The following is a 17,916-nucleotide window of genomic DNA, read 5'->3' on the forward strand; positions in this document are numbered from 1 at the left end:
GACATGGCTTTGAAGTTGCCGAACTTATGTTATTATGTATGCAGGAAGAGAAAATTGGATAATTGTGGTTTGACCGACTCACTTATTCGGTGAATGAATTAGTAATGAAGAAAAGAGAGAAGGAAGAAGATGACTCGAGTACGAAAGCAAAAGGTGGGGAAGGTGTGTGTCTTTGGCTTGGCTAGAAAGCAAGACCTTTTTCTTGCAATGTAGGGAATAGTTAGGCCCTGCATTGATATATGATTACTAAATTGATAGAAAGAGAAACTTTTGTTAAACGTATTCATTTAATCAAGACCATACGTAAACATGCGCTCATAGTTGCTGTTTCAAGACCCCATGAACGTAAGTTAATTGAACGCATAGTTCGTGAAATTATATTAACCTCTTGCTTCCAATTAGATAAGTTTTGTGGGGTTTCCTAGTTTATAATGGCTTACTTTTGAGAGACCTCTGTACCTAGTTAGTGAATAAAATGGATAGGGCTTCTTTATTTCCTCTACAGAAATAGTGTATCCTACAATATTGGACACTGAAGAATCAATGGACGGATGTATATATGATGTTTGGGAAATTGGATCTTCTAGGTTGTTGGCACTAAAATCGTCATCAGTTCTTGATTTGTTTTCTTTATGGTGCTCATCTATCTTTCATGAGAGAGAAACAATTTCTTGTGATCAAGCCTGTAATGTTTGGAAAATCTGATTTTTCATTTTTTGGTTTCCTTATCCTTGTCTGATTTTGATTTTGGTGTTTGACAACCTATTCATTGATGTTTGACTTTACAGGGTTTTATTGAAAAATTCTGGTACAATGAAAAACGGGCATCACTTGTTCAATCAAGAATAAAGGTGCGTATTGCGTTTTGAACATTACTAGAGAATTCTTGGGAGAGTCAACATGTTAATGTTGAGTCTATAGGGTCAGATTCTTGCTTGAATTAATAAAAATCAGCTACTTTCCATTCACTCCGTTGAATACAAAGTTGTTGTTTGCTTAAGTTTGGTTTCCTAGGTTGTATGTGACCATCCATTTTCAGGGTGTGGGCAGTGACGGACCCAAGATTTTCTTGAGGGTATGCGAAAAATCAAAATCAACCTTAGTAAATGTAAACCAAAATTAAATTTGACCGTGTGAGGTTGGTAAATGTTAATCGATCAGCAGTTTTAGCCACCCTATGAAATTATTTATGAACTTGATAGATTTTTTTCATTGGAACAAATTATTTACAATTCTCGTAGATGCTAAGATTGAAAAGCTTATCATTAAACTGTTACCGACTAAAGCTTATGTAGGGCTAGCTTATCAAAATGGAACGAGTACAATATTTTGTGTCAAATAAATATTCCAAGCAAGTATGTGGCTGTGGGTTTTAGAATCGCTGATGTAGTACTGGAGAATACCAAATTTTTTAATATTAACATAAAGTCAAATGTTGATCAGTAATGTGATATGATTAGGAATTTACATATCCAATTACTAATAGTTTGATAAATAAGTTGGTGGCCGAGTGAGCAAGGAATTATATTTTCAATTTGCATTTTATTAGTGGAAGGAGCAAAAGAAAATATAAGTAATATGTTGTCAAACATCTTTTTTGAAGCAACTCAACGTAGGGTTTTTTTTTCCCCTCTCAAAAGTTGAGTGCATACCCTGCACCCTACCTGGGATCGTCCCTGGGTGTGGATTAACATTGCAGTTGGTTTTCTGTGCAAGCAAATTTGTCTTAGTCTTTGAGAAAATCAAGGAAATATTTTCATCATGTCACTTGGTTGGACATAGGATGATTGAGAAAAACTAATATATTAAGAATATTCACCTCAAAAGTGTTGTCATTATTACAAGTATGACTAAAAGTCTAAAATAAAGATTTATATCCTTCTATAGTATTCTTTGATATGTAATACATTCTTTAATTGTTGGTTTTATTATTGTTATTGCTGCTCTGTCCTTCCTTAACTTGATCTGATACGATATCAGTAAAATAAACTTTATCAATCAAATATGATCGCTGACTTCTGATTTCTTCAGGCTTTGGAGGGAATGGCTCATGTCGATGAAATCATCAACGTCCCGGAGTATGTACCATTTTCTTCTTTGAGTTTCGATATTTTTAATTATTGATTGATCTACTAAACTCCATGATATTGTCCAGATTAATATTTTTGGACTGTTTTGCTGCATTTCATCCTTCTGGTTATTATGTGACTTTTGCATTGGAAACATTTCTTAAGTTTGAGTTCTTATACAGCTACAAGTTTGAGTTTCCGACACCAGATGACAGACCAGGATCCCCAATTATAAGTTTCAGGTTTGTTTTCACATTTCCACTAGCATTTCAAGTGTTGTTCTTCAGTAATCTATTAGTAGTATTAATTTACTATAGTACGTTGACCTGGGTATTTTTCTATTTTGCTAGAATTGCATTTTAAATGGTTTCGAGTTTAGGGTTGTACTGAGAGTAAAAATAACTGAAAAAAAAAATGAATTAATTAGAGAGCATGGGACACATTTAACTGGCAATAATTTATGTTGCGTGCAACTCCATCTAGAATGTGGCATGATGCTCATACCAAACAGTTCTGTGATGAGTATTTTATTATTCTTGGTATCTTTCTAGTAATTGTTCTTAGTGGATCTCTGAGGTAATTTACGTGTGCACAGAGGGTTGTATATGAGCTTATATGAGCTTTGCTCTTGATTTTTGGTTTGCAAGTCAGTTAAGGTATTATCCACAGTTGCACTTTCAGTTTGCTGAATATTGTGTCATATCAGTTCAACCGTTTATAGAGGTCACTTGTGAGATTGTAAGAAATCCTCCCAGCTAAATATGTCCAGCTAAGCACAGTGCGAGTGTATGATTAGAATTCCTAGTTGTGGAATCACACAGCTCTTTGGGACCCAGCTTGTCCTTCAAGATTGCCATTTGAATCTTCCGTTTTATACTGTCTGTATAGATTTTAATTCCACTCCCTTATCGTTGGTATTAGCAGATCCCAGTCTCTCACTGTCTTCATATTCTCTCAAACTTCTCTTCAAACTGGGATGCACGATCTAGAATCTGGCAAATGAATTGGTAACTGAGCCACACTCACACTCACACACGGAGAAGAAGGAAATAACCAGACCAGAACCTTAGGCTGATCATTGTCGATGGTAATAGCAGCTCCCACAGTCTCTCACCATCTTGATATTCTCTCAAACTTCTCTTCAATCTGGGATGCGCAATCTGGATTCTGGCAAATAAATTGGTAACTGAGACATAGATGCCTGCACACACACAAAAGAAAGAAAAAATAAACCAGAACCTTAGTGGTTGTAAAAACTTAGGATGACTTGATCTACCGGTGTTATTTTTTATTTTTTTATTTTTTTTTGGCATAAGTTATCCTGTGGTCAGAGAAAATAGAAAACCAAAATGAAGCAAGACTTTCTGGTAGTTTAATATCACTTTTACTTTTTAAAATTGAAACTAGATTTGAAGCCTGAGGCCATAAATCAACCTGTACAATCCTCTCTCTCTCTGTATCACTGATCCTCTGTGAAACTGTCGTATCTATAGTTTTTTGGTGACGTGGCAGCTCACTGAAACTGCAAGCAACCCAAAATGCCAAATACTCAGTTGGTGGGCTTCTATGAGTTTGAACTATCTTTATAACAGAAGTTAAACCAGGAGTATTTAGCACTGTCTTCTGATTTTCAAATGGGTTCTCTGTAGGAAGATGATAAGACATCTACAAATATGTTACTTTTTCTTTTTAAAATGGACTTGCTCAGATATCAAAATATACGTAAACTGCTTAAAATTGATAGAAAAAAAAAATGATTAAGAGAAATGCTTAAGTTGCGAAGATGGATCTATATCATCTATTCATGATTGTTATTTATGTGTGTTATAGTTTCTTGTCTACTCGATAGTCTTGTATGCTGTATTGTATGCCATTATCTAGTTCTGAGAATACCATATTCCTACTCCTATTAGGAAAGTCTTTTCTAGTAGTAATGCTTGCGATGGTTTGTTCTTATATATTGTCATTATAATGCTTTATTGCCATACTCGTGATTGCAGTGATGCATCTTTTGGTTATCCTGGGGGTCCATAATTGTTGATGAATTTGAACTTTGGTATAGAACTTGACAGCCGCATAGCAAATAAGGATATTACCCCAATTATCTTGTACTCCATTTTCTTCGTTATCATTGTGAAATAAAATCTGGCATTTGGAGTTGTTACCTTTTTTCGTTTAACTGATATCCAACTTATTTTCTTTCCCTTTTGTCTAAGTTATAGTAATGAATTTGGTTTACACTTTACAATGGTTGGTCCTAATGGCATTGGCAAGTCAACCATTATCAAACTGATTTCTGGGGAACTTCAACCTAGTTCTGTAACACTTTTCCGTTCTCTGCGATGGTGCGCGTTTGTTTCCTCTGTCCTGGCTATTGTTTTTTTGACGCCTTTCAGCATGAATACCATTAATTTTAGATTTCTAGGATAATTTGAAATTTTCTTGATTAATGCAGGCGCCAGGCTCTATTTAAAGATACAAATGCCTTTAATTTATTTTTTGTTACCGATAACAGAAAAAGTTTTGCAATTTAAGTTAAATTCTCTTTGGTTGGACTGGACTGGACACATGGGGTTTCGATGCCATAGAGGTGAGATAGCCTACATAGAGCTTAATTGGGTAACCTGTGGGGTTTGGGGCTTTTGGATTGTATACTGCTATTTAACAAAAGCTATCTTGCAATCTTTCTCAAGATAATGAAAATATAAAACCTTGATAATGATACCATGGGAATCTTGTTCTAGGAACAACGTCAGTTAGAAAACCATAGTCTTGTTTTCTCAACAACCTTGTTGAATAGATCAATCATAAAGTTATATATCATGCATTAGTGCATTACTAATAGCACTGAGTAGTACAATTCAGGGCCCTCTTTGTGGATTTTGTAATTTTGGTAGATAACTCCGGTGAGAGCTAGAACATACTTTTTCCAATAAATTCAATGGGGGATATGAAAGCATCCTATCAATTTGAAAAATTAAAGAATAAAAAGTCTAGGGTGTCTAATATAAGTGACCAGGAAGAAAATAAAGAGAACTGAGTATGGATGTTCCCTTAAATGTTTAGTGGGTCTACTAATAAAGTGGGTGCTAGGTTTTGGTTTTGGTTTTGTATTGGTGGGGATTATTAGTAAAGTCTTGTTAGAAATAAGGTAGGTGTCAATATCACTACCCTAAATGAAATCATGGGTTCAACTTAACATTTGGAAAGGTGTATTTCTGGTTTTATTGCTCTGAAGTTTGAATTTTGAAGTTAGAATCTGCTAGGTTGAATTGAGTTTATCCTGTTTTCTGATTAGCTGATACATTCATGATAAACAACTGCTCGAATGTTCTGTTGAACCTATATTATATGTACTGAGTTCTTGTTTTGATTTATACTCCAGGTGGTCAGAAAAGTAGAGTTGCATTTGCAGAGATGGCATTCAAAAAACCCCACATCATTCTGCTTGATGAGCCCTCAATCCATCTTGTAAGTCTATCCTGAACTTGAGATATAGTATACTTGCTTATCCATATTTATGTGCCATTCATATCATATTTTTTTTTACTGATAAAGAATAATAATAAAAATGAGAAGCTCTATAATGCTTAAACTCTGTGCTGACTCAACCTAATGACAAATTGCCTTGGATGTCTTGAATTTTATGGCTTTTAAGTTTGTCAGTCCTTTTAATTTGTTTGTTTCTTTTAAAATGATTGTAATAAATGTATTATAAAAAAATAAGAAAAGAAAAAAGAATAGAATCTAAACAAGTACTTCTTCATAGTTGTTTTCGGCAACCTTTTTTGTCATCCTTCTTCATATTTTGGAAACACTGCAAGATCAACTCGGTATCAATGCTATCAAAAACTTCTTTTTCAATGTATGTTATTAAATAATCATTTAACCAATCATCCGCCATCCGATTGCGTAGATGATTCTTAATGATATTTATAGCAGAAAATGTCCTCTCCACGGTAGTAGTAGCAATAGGTAAAATCAGCGCCAACTTAATTAACAAATACACAAATGGGTACACAATGTCTTTCTTCGTCTCAACCATTATTTTGGCTAGGCCGCTAATTCCATTTACTTTATCAAACTTAGTATCGGAACTCACATAAATGATATAAACAATTAAAATAAACCACCAATCAATTTAATTGAAATTGCACGAATTAAAATAAACCATCAATGATGTGCACAAAATAAAATAATAATTACAAACATATAAAAATCTAAATAATATGGTTTAGGAATCAGTACAAAAAGACGACAAAAAATTAAATAATATAAGGTTACCTAGTTACCTCCACAAAACCGGTAGGTGTAAAGGTGTTTGTTTGGGTAGAAGAGTAGAAGACTTAAATTTTAATATAAAGTAATAGAGAATGGAGGAGAGAAGAGAATTGTATATATCTTGAATAAAAGATTTTTTTTTTTTTTTTTTGTAGCATATACTCTTCTAATAAAAGATTTTTTATTTTTTTTTGTTGTAGTATATACTCTTCGAATAAAAGATTTTTTTTTTTTTTTTTTTGTAGTATATACTCTTCGAATAAAAGATTTTTTTTTTTTATTATTATTATTTTTTTTTTTTTATGAACGGTTTCTTTGTTTGGGCTTATATATGGGTGAGTTTTTTCGGTGGAGTGATTGTTGGGTTTCTATTTTCTGTTTTTTTGCCTTCCTGTTCACATAATCTCACGCCTCCTGGTTTATAGAATCTGGCTCCGTCCTGATCATGTAATGTAGCTCTTTATTTCCCCGCTTCTCATTCTGTCTCAAACAAGAAAAGAAAAATGTTTGCAGGGACAGCTGAAAACGAACTTAATAAAAATAAAGATTCACCTCAAACTGTTTCTTATTCACCTGATATGATGGTGAAATCGGAAAATCTAAAGCTGGATTTAACATCATTAATTACACCAGAAGAGAGAGAGAAGGTCGTTTCGGGACTTAAGAATGTGTTGGATTCTTTTGGCATCACATCTTCAATAACCGTATCATCCACCGGAACTTGATGTTTATCGGAAATCTGACAAGATTGAGGTTTCCGTGATAATGGAACTGCCGGTGAAGCGGAAGAAAGTAGAAAATGATGTTTCCAAAGAAACTTGTAACATTGCCACAGACATATGTAGTAGACTGGATCTTGTTACTGAAGCTGATAAATCTATCTTGGAAGAAGCTAATAAATCTATATTGGAAGAAGTGTGGGATTATCTGGATAAATCTGTTCTTTATCTTAACAGTAGACCAATTGGAACTCTCGCAGCCGCTGATTGTACGGTTGATCAACTAAACTACGACCAGGTATCTTTAATTTTTAGTCTGTCATTTGTACTTCAATTTACACTATGATTTGCTCATTATGTCTACTCATATTGGTAGATTTTCCCCATTTTAAGTCTTATTCAATGGATTGGTAGTTACATTGGATATTTCATTAAAGTTGTGCTGCTTTCAATTAGGTATTTGTGAGAGATTTTGTACCTAGTGGATTAGCATATCTCTTGAAACCATATGGTGACAAGGCTGGGATAGAAATGGTACAGAATTTCCTCTTGATAATTCAGAAACTCCAAGAAGAATGGGAAAAGAGGGTTGATAATTACAGACTTGGAAAGGGAGTTATGCCTGCTAGTTTCAAGGTTCAATGCAATGAAGATGACAAAAAGGAGACATTGGTTGCTGACTTTGGCGAGTGCGCAATTGGGCGTGTTGCACACCCGATTCTGGTGGATTATACTGGTGTGGGCTTACACAAAACATGCTTCTGATTGTTCTTTTTCAGAACAGCTTGAAATTTAGAAAGGCATAAAGTTGATACTCGACATTTGCCTTTCAAATGGCTTTGATACTTTCCCAACAATTATATGCACAGATGGGTGTAGCTTGATCGATAGGAGGATAGTGAGCTCTTTTCCCCTTTCTCTTAGGACTACTTATTACTTATGGTCATTGGGTTGTGCTTTAAGCTGTTTTGTGAAGTTGTTAACTGTTTCTTTGACCCTATTGTGACTGAATAACACCTGCAATGGACTCTCGTATGGGTACAACAACTGGACTAGATTTTGCTTGGTCCCATAAAGTTGTTCAAGAGATTGTACCTGTTAGTGTCGACCAGCACTTTGCTTGATCTTGTTTTGGATTTGGGGCTAGGCTGGTCGAAAAACATTGTTGTATATATGGGAACTTGGGGAGCCAAATTTGTCTGGTTATATCACCTTTCTGCCAAAATGTGTCATTCCCTTAATTTAGGGGTTCTGCAAGCATTTCACAAAAGCGCTGAAAATTGCTTAACGGGTAAAAAGAAGTAATAAAACTTATTTGATTTACATTTTTGTCTCTTTTAGGAATACTTACAGAGTTACCAGATCTGAGTTCATAATAGTGAAGCCGTCTCGTGAGTAATAACTGTACCCAAATTGGATTGTTGTAGCCCAATGCATCATCAACGTCACGAGATTAGTCAAGTTGTTGGCCAACACTGGTCTTCTGTTATTTACTTATTTTGCTTATGATGATGTGGACGTATATTGGCAGAAGTACAAAAACTTAACAAGTGGTTTTTGAACTTGTATGGACAGGGCATTGATGGTTACCCAATTGAGATCCAGGCTCTCTTTTTCTTTGCGCTGAGGTGTGCCAAAACAATGCTGAATGACAATAAAGAACTGATATACAGAATTGAGCAACGCCTCACTGCCCTCAACGTCCATATTCGTACTAACTTCTGGCTAGATTTTACCAAACTAAATGACATCTACCGCTATAAGACTGAGGAGTACTCTGAGACAGCTATGAACAAGTTCAACATTAATTCAGACGATATTCCAGTGGCTATTTGACTTTATCCCTCGAAATGGAGGTTACTTTATTGGTAATGTTAGTCCTGCTCGAATGGATTTTCGGTGGTTTGCAGTTGGCAACTGTGTTGCCATATTGAGTTCATTGGCAACTTCTGAGCAAGCTGATGCCATCATGCAGCTGTTTGAGGAACGCTGGGATGATTTAGTTGGCGAAATGTCCATGAAGATTTCCTATCCAGCTCTGGAGGAAGAGTGGTGGAAAATTGTGACAGGTAGTGATCCCAAGAACACGCCATGGAGTTATCACAATGGCAGATCTTGGCCAGGTGAGTTTGTCCATCTTTCCTAGCAATCTTTTTTGCCTACTTTTGTTGCACTATGGCAAAACATATGTTTGCTTGATATTGTTGATTATCATGTAGAGCAATGTTGGATTACGTATGTTCAGTTATGCATTCCTTATGTTGTATTAAGAAACGCATTTTCAGAAGTCTATAATGCACCTATTGTTCTGTTGCCCATAAGGAAACTTGATATGTAGAGTTTTGTACCTTTTCTAGTTAAATGATTATTGTTCTGAAGCCCATCTATTTTACCAATTATTTGCAGTCCCTAGTTTAATCTTCTTTCTCATAATCCACAGTGCAATTTCTTACATAAGCAGGAATTATGTATTTATTTTACCTGTTAGAAGACACTCCTGATCTGGCCAACATTGCATACCATAAAACTCAAGTTAAGAATGTACAATCACCCAACACACTATAGGAAGAGTATTCTTAAGCAAAGTAGGATGAGTATTCGTTCTTTGGACGGTCTATCAGCTGGACACGTCTATTGGTTCCAATGTGGATGGCAAGTCCAAAATTGTTGAGAATTTTTCTTTTGTTCACTGTGCACTGAGGGATGCAATAATGTCGAGTTTTCATGAACCAAGAACCGTGTTATATTGTGTCCCGAGTTTATATTGCAGTCATAGCCTCACATTGTGTTGTGAGATTTAAATTCTCTCAATGTATCTCTTCATCTAATTGTTCAAATCTGGAAATCCTGGCAACTCGATTGTACTTGTTTGATTCTGTTAGTATAATTATATGACCTATGCCCGTCCCTCGTGTGCAATTTCTGCAGTTCTACTGTGGCTTTTGACAGCCGCATGTATCAAAACTCAAAAGCCACACTTGAGCAAAAAGCTGTGGAGTGCGTGGAGCACCACCACCTTTCCACTGATGGTTGGCCTGAATACTATGATGGGAAGAGTGGGAGGTTCATTGGCAAACAGGCGAGGTTGTTCCAGACATGGACCATTGCTGGATATTTAGTGGCTAAAATGCTAGTTGAGGGACTTGAGGACCCTGATAGAGTCTCTCTAGTCTCACTAGAATAGGACAACATTTTGGGATTGGTGCATGTAGAATAACATTTTGTGATAATTGGTGTCTGTGGAACTTTAATACCCTTTCTTTTGAGTATTAACTATATGGTTAAATCCCATAAGATATATTAAATATGTCTATTTCTATTTTGTGCCCCTCACCATATATGGTGCAATTAAATGTGAGGCTTTCAACTGAGAGTCTCGGATTAAAGACAAATGAGTAATGACATAAACGCACAAATCCACACAGATAAGCACTTGTCTTCTTCCTCTTCGATCCTTCTCCATACAATTTGAAAAACTAAACTATAAGCAACTGAAGTCTAATTTTACTATTGTAGAGGTTAAATTTCTACTGTTCACTCACTTAATTAGGCTTAACCTCTAACAAGTAACAACAAAGGGAGCGTCAAAATTGATTCGTATGTATCTAATTGACCTCACTACTCTTACTTTGGATCGTTAGATACTTATAGACACACAATAAGAGACAACATTTATGTCCACTTATTATATCTGATGGAAATCACTGGCCTAAAACAAGATGAACCAGGCACAATTCAAACCACCACGGTCGGTTTGAAGAGAACGAATTATCTGTCCGTCCTTTCTACTATTTTTCTATTAGAGCTAGAGGAGCAACACCCCCCTTCCCCCTTTTGCTTCCACTTCATATTATGTATGTCCATCTCATTCTTACATATCCATAAATTAGAAATTTTTGAACCAAAATATCCAAAAAAAAAAATCCCAAAAATATTTTTGACATCAAATGACGTACTAAACCGCCTGATAGAAAATTCTCTCTCTGAAAAGTCTCACTAGAATAGGACAACATTTTGGGATTGGTGCATGTAGAATAACATTTTGTGATAATTGATGTTGCAATATTTGTGCAATTGAGCATCGAAAATAAAAAACAGCCATTATTTGAGCAATTGCGCATCCAGGGAATCGAACCCTGGTCAGTACCGTGGGAGGGTACTATGATACCACTACACCAGATGCGCTTTTGTGTTGTTTCTCCAAGTGTCAAAATATTCCTATATCTATGCAGACCAGGGTCAACCTATTATTTATCTTGCCTTGTTCAGTTGTTTCTCTCTCTCTAAATAAAAAAAAGCCAAGAAGATCGAAAATGGAGAATTCGAGCTTAACAACATACGCGAATTGGTTAGGAACAAGCGTAGCATCAGCTTTCTTCGCATCATTAGAGAGGTGTTCCTGCATCAATCTCAGCACCACCGATGTCGAAGACGACGAAGAAGAAGAAGCCAAAGATCGTCCTTTGATGCTCACCAAGCCCATTCAACATCATGATGTCGACAAGCTTCCCGTTTGATCCCATCATCATCTTCGGTCTGGATATATTTCTCTTTCATCTTTCATTTATTATACGTGTCATATGTTTCTTGGTTTCTGTATTAATCACCACTTTACGTTTCACTTTGTTAATTGATTTCGATTTCTGCAAGATTATAGAGGCACTTTTATGGTTGACAATTGAGAATTTGTGAAGGTCTTCTATTGGGGCAATATTTCTTTTGTCGTGCTTTCAATTTGTTGGCTTTTCTGTGTTGTATGTTTGCGAAAATGCTCCCGTGATGCATATATTGTTTGAGATACTGGTTGAGCTGTGGTTCCAGTTGCTGAAGCTCTTTTTTGGGTTAGAACAAATCTGGGTTTTGGCTTCTATTACGATTTATTAATCTTGTATGTTTTAGTCGGCCGGCTTCTGTTGTCAATCATGGTGTCCAACATTCACACTAATAATGGGATAAACCATCTGTTCCGAGTCTAAAAACGTGTTTTGTGTGTGTGTGGGGGGGGTGGTCTCTTTGTATGAGTATTTAGCTCAAAAAACTATTATAATTCAGAATCATAAGCTGACGATGATAACATATACTGAACTACCTAGGACGTCTCACATTTTTAATGCTTAGGTAGATAGATAAGTTTTCTAACAGAAATAATGAACACCTCTCTGAGGATTATATGATGCAAAGATGTGATTTTACAAGCCTTTAGTGCAGAAAGATTCTTCTTGATGGTTGAAAATGAGTAGTAGCCTAATTGGCCATTAACTAAATAAAACCAACATGGAGTCGTACACTAACATTGTCACACTTGTATGGGTAAGGAAGGGTCACAGATTGGCTTACAAGAGCTTCATGGCATTGGCAAAAAGTGATTGGAGGGGCCATCTGAGGAAGACACTATAGTATTAATTAAAAATAGTAGGATTAAAGCTCCAAGCAAGCCGGCCTTTGTATGGTGGTACATCGAAGAGGCTGGCATTCTGGAGAAAGATGTCATGCTTGTCGTCTAGGAGTTCCATGAGAAGGCACCGCATATGTTACCCTATTACCCTAGAAATGAGGTTGACGAGCTATTATTGAGCATCCCCTATTAGGATTTTCTTTTGGAGATAGGTCTTCGGATGAGAGAACATATATAATCTTATTGTCCAAGAAGCGTCTGGCAATGGAGTTAGGACTCCCACAGCAGGAAGAAGTTATTGACTACACCTGAGATATAGCCATGTGGTGACTCCATCTCGTTCTATTCACCACCCACCCACCCCCTCACTCTACGTGCTGTGTCTTATGCAAGGTGGATACCTGGAGTGCCTGCGACCATGTTCACTTGGATCTCGGTAGATTGTATGCTTCAGAATTGAGAAATGTGTTTTCATTTAGGAGCGAGACAGACCACAGTCATAACAAAGAGGGGTGTGGCTGGGACTTTAAGAGAGTGTGCACCCTCTTGCTTACTGTAGTTATTTGCTGCTGATAGAATAAGTAACATGACTTAAGAAGTTCTACGGATCCTTTTCTTCTTGATAGTTGAAAATGACTAGTAACCTAATTGGCCATTAACTAAATAAAACCGTGGAGTTGTACACTAATGTTGTCACACTTGTATGGGTTAGGAAGGGTCACAAATTGGCTTACAAGAGCTTCATGCCATTGGCAAAAAGTGATTGGAGGGGCCATCTGAGGAAGACACTATAGTATTAACTAAAACTAGTAGGATTAAAGCTCCAAGCAGGCCAGCTTTGTATGGTGGTACATCGAAGAGGCTGGCATTCTGGAGAAAGACGTCATGCTAGTCATCTAGGAGTTCCATGAGAAGGCACCGCATACATTACCCTATTACCCTAGAAATGAGGTTTACAAGCTATTATTGAGCATCCCTTATTAGCATTTTCTTTCAGAGGTAGGTCTTCGGATGAGAGAACATATATAATCTTATTCCCCAAGAAGCGTCTGGCAATGGAGTTAGGACTCCCACAGCAGGAAGAAGTTATTGACTACACTCGAGACACCCCATCCTTTCTCTTCTCACTCCATGTGTTGTGTCTTATGCAAGGTGGATACCTGGAGTGCTTGCAACCACGTTCACTTGGATCTCATAGATTGTATGCTTGAGAATTGAGAAGATGATTTTTGATTTAAGAGTGAGACAGAGGCCACAGTCATAACAGAGAGGGGTGTGGCTGGGACTTTAAGAGAGTATTGCACCCTCTTGCTTATTGTAGTTATTTGCTACTATTTTTCAGACATTTAAGTCGTACACCATAGATATCCAATGGAATTTTCTTTCTTAGTTTCTGTGTGCTTGGATTCTTTTATTATTATTATTTTTTTTTTTTTTTTGTTAACTATATATATTTCTATTGATTTTATTTTATTCAGTTAAAATGGGGTTTCACTGGTTGCTCTTGCTCATATAATATTGTTTGTGTAATCCCATTCTGTTCTAGTCTTAACTGTTTATGCTCAACCTATCTCGCGGTTCTCACCTGTCTACCAAGATTTTGGATTACCTGTTGTCGAAGTAGTATAGGATTAGACTTTGCACAAAATACTGTGGGAGTGGCTGTCGGCTGTTGTTGAGGAAGCCTTGTATGGTTGAAATAGTAATATGTCCACACTGCAAGGGAAAAATGTATGCACGACTGGTGTTTATGTCATGAGTTGCTAAATAGGATCTGGCCTACTGCAGAAGAACTTGAAATGAGTTGGTGCAGATTATTGCCAATATATTTTGAGGTTAGTACAAGCCGAATGCAGTCAATCCAATTCCTTCGACTGTACTCCCTCCTCCACCGTCAACCAAATGACAACCACCTGTGCCCCACTTTCTTCACCACGAGCTGCTACCATAAAAAAACCTAACTGCAAGACAACGGGGCAGTCAACACAACTACTCTCTACATTGCTACAAATAGCTCTACAAATTTCATTTTTCACAAAATAATTGTGTCCAATATTTTGTCAGATTATTCATACTTGAAAAGTATGCAACCCTCTCTTAGTACTAGACCTAAACTAATATATAGCTGTGGATAGTGACGGTATAGGGGAATACAGGATATTTTGAATCGATGTGCTACTAGTGTTATCAGAGGGGGAATTAGCATTAGAGTCGCAGGGCCTTGCTACCATCTGATGTTCCCAATAAACAATATGGCTTTGGAGATTCTCAAGAGCGAAAAATGAAAGCCTCTGTGTTTCTCCCTCCATAAAGTTGCAGTGGCATGAATCTCGGATACAAATCAGTGGTGTCTAGTTAGGGAGTCCGTTCAGGGAGTACTGGAGATAGTTGATTTAGAACTGCTGAATGCTGACTCGTTTATCTGACACCGAGGCTGAACTTAACTTTCTCAATTGATTTGCTTAAAAGGTCAGAAATATAGAATCTTTTGCATGTTTTTTTTTCCTGGATGATTTAATTCGGGCCTGGGAGCCATCGTTAACCATAACAATTGTGGAAAATGGTAGTTACTAATTGTTACAATTTCACTCGTCTGATTGATACATTCGGCAAGTTTGGAATTTTTTGATTCTTTTTATTATTTGTGACAATGTTTAAAATAGTTAGGAAATCATATCTACAAAATATTAGCCTAATCCAAAATTTATAAATGTCCTAACGATTTTGAGTTTGTTTACGTGTGTCAAGATAAAATATGTCCCTAGAACCCCTCCCATACTATAGGATGCCGTATCTTCCGAGTTTTGTAGTGGTTGCAAGTGCTCTTTTTGTTGGCTGTATCTAGAAGCTCTGTTTTTTGCGCTAAATCATAGCTCTGAATATGCATAAGCGATAAGAAACTATGTATCATTGAACTACAATCAAATGCCTTTGTGGAGCATGCTCCCAATAAAATAGAGTAAATTATCTTGATTGAGACCTTGATTAGATTAAGCAAAACAGAATAGGAAGGATGATTAGGAAATAATTCTTCGATGGGGTTAGTTGTATAAGAATTTCTAAAGTAACTATCGATATCACTAAAAGTATGAATTGAAAACAAATTAGGGGATCCCACAAGCTAATATCAATGCAGTCATGTGGTGTTAAGTGGGTGTATGACATACCATAAGATCCACAAAATAATTAATTGGTCTATTCCTAATGGGGGTATTTGGTCATTGATAGATCCTCTAATGATATAGGAAGTTAGGAACCCCACATCCAACTACCGAGTCTTATAGGAGACAAGTGATTTGGAAGTGCTCTATCATTCTTAGTTAATTTTGGAAGAAGAGAAAAATAAGAGAAAGGGTTTGAAGAGATGAATTTTTTTTTTTGGAGAGTTGGGAGTTTGTAGAATTGAAAAAAGAGTTTATCTATTTTGGGTCACGAACAATTGAAATCGGCAAAAAAAGGCATATAATTCTTTTTTTTATGAAAAATCTGATGTGTCAGTCTCAGAGAAAAAAAAAGGACTGACGTGGGTCACTGGGAGCATTTTCCACTACTCAGTATTAATGGTCTTTGATTACCATAACTTGTTCCATGGCTTAAACTTTCAATACAAGTGATTTAACAAACATAACACCAAAAGAATGACAAAACAAACTAAGATGGTAACAAACCCCATTTTAGAAATGAATTTCGTCGGAAAGCTATAAATTGTGATGAAACTCTTTGTTCTTTGTCGGATGTTATTCAGAACTCATTTTCAGTTTGTTAACATTTTCGTGAATTCCAAAATTTTGTCTGATTTTTAAGTTTACCACCTAGCGAAAGAAACTTATATTTAAACAAGGAGCGGACGAGGATGATTACTGAATACTGATTGAGTCTCATCTAACCATATTAGAATTTAAAATTTTTAAAGCAAGATTTGGAACTCTTGTTTTCAAAGAAGCCCACGGTCAGCTCCCATAGGAAAGGTGTGGCAATCATTGAGGTATGCTAGTACTATTCAATTCTACCTTAATGTATGTTTTGGATTGGAAAGTGGGAGTATATTTCTAGGAAAAAATGGGCAAGTGGGAGGATGTGTAAAGATTCCTCATCTTAATAGTCAAATGGAGTTGGGTAAGCACCAAGATCGAAGAGATATTAATAAACATAAATGAATATGAAATGAAGGTTTAAGTAAGATAGATTCAATTTTATATAATAATAAGAAATAAATAAGAGACAAAATACGGAGGAAAGTGACTTTTGTTTTATAGGTGTATCCGTGTATGAGTGTATCTGATGAAAATCTATTAATCTTTAGACTTTGAACAGAATGGCGTGTGCCTAGTCTATTAGGTTGAGTACTGGAGACAAATCTGAACTCAGGTTTTGTGTTTTTATAAACTTCTACTTTAGCAACACGAAATAAATGTACCAGATATAAATTATAGGTATGTAAAAAGAAATACTTGAAAGCTGGAAACCAAGTATCAGAAAGTTAATAGTGAGATCGGCTAAATTTACCAAAAAAAAAAAAAATGCGTCTGCTCTATATTTTCACTATACTTCATTCCAAGCATTACCTGAGTTTCGGATATTCGTTGCTATCATTCATTTAACACAAGATCTAGATACACATTCAAATGCATTAAACTATTCAATGGTGAAGAAATTTTGAAAACATGCTAATACATGCGCCAGATTCATTGCACAAGTGAATTTGTTTCGAAAGCAATGTCAAGAACCACATTCAACTAATTCTAGGTAAATTGCGACTTTGAAAGCTTGAGTTCAGATACTCTGTTTCTTGAGAGGAAATAATTGATTTTAAATGTTCATCACTAATTTGTGTTTGTGACGTTCTAATAAATATAAGTATCACAAAATCAAATCCATCCAGGAGTAGTAGTGGAGTACTGGAGTATATATATTCACAATAAAAGTGGAATATAATTCTGGGTTTAGAGCATTGGATTGATTGAACAATATAAGTGCAAAACTTGGAGTGGGACATTCTTTATACGATGCGATGATGGAACATGATGTCACAGGGTCCGCCTCCCGCATGTATGAGACTGTAAAAGTTCTCTTAAAGCTGAATCCGTTCCTTCTTTTCGCTTTCAATCTCCTTCACTATTCTGCAAACACTTTATTTTTGTGAATGTCTCAGTAAACTCAAACGTGCACTTAGAAATCATTATTTCTTATGTTCTTTTGGGATAAGCTATTATCTTTTCCTTCCGATGGATAAGTTAATTTCATTTGCAATAATTATTGTTCAAAAAGAACGTTTTTATCATATGTTCTCGTAACAAGGCAAAAACTTCACCTAATTTAACATGTGCAAAGAAGGTATAGTGTGAATGTGTGATATATTACATAAAGAGCACATAAATCCTTAGAGTTTAGATATGAAAAATGTGTCATTTGACATTGTTGTGTTGAAAGACTTTTAAAATGTTTTTGAAAT

At 35.9% G+C, this 17,916-nt stretch overlaps 1 long non-coding RNA gene, 1 other non-coding gene and 1 pseudogene across 3 annotated transcripts; 1 reads left to right on the plus strand and 2 right to left on the minus strand.

Annotated features, from left to right (window-relative positions):
* The first annotated feature begins 170 nt into the window (after positions 1–170).
* On the plus strand, positions 171–10,341 carry LOC147473331 (putative alkaline/neutral invertase D; annotated as a pseudogene). Its single transcript, XR_015210489.1, has 9 exons — positions 171–345; positions 789–851; positions 2,032–2,078; positions 2,156–2,311; positions 5,455–5,540; positions 6,864–7,367; positions 7,526–7,967; positions 8,645–9,192; positions 9,998–10,341. The product of XR_015210489.1 is annotated as a putative alkaline/neutral invertase D (transcript).
* Positions 10,342–11,183: 842 nt separating this feature from the next.
* Positions 11,184–11,254, minus strand: TRNAG-CCC (transfer RNA glycine (anticodon CCC)). Its single transcript has one exon. It is a non-coding gene; the product is annotated as a tRNA-Gly (tRNA).
* Positions 11,255–11,350: 96 nt separating this feature from the next.
* On the minus strand, positions 11,351–15,001 carry LOC147473333 (uncharacterized). Its single transcript, XR_015210490.1, has 2 exons — positions 13,109–15,001; positions 11,351–12,313 (listed from the first exon to the last, which is right to left on the minus strand). It is a non-coding gene; the product is annotated as an uncharacterized LOC147473333 (long non-coding RNA).
* Positions 15,002–17,916: the final 2,915 nt, after the last annotated feature.

The sequence above is a fragment of the Coptis chinensis genome, unplaced genomic scaffold (genome assembly GCF_015680905.1).
Source record: "Coptis chinensis isolate HL-2020 unplaced genomic scaffold, ASM1568090v1 utg279_pilon_pilon, whole genome shotgun sequence".
Lineage (NCBI taxonomy): Eukaryota > Viridiplantae > Streptophyta > Magnoliopsida > Ranunculales > Ranunculaceae > Coptis > Coptis chinensis.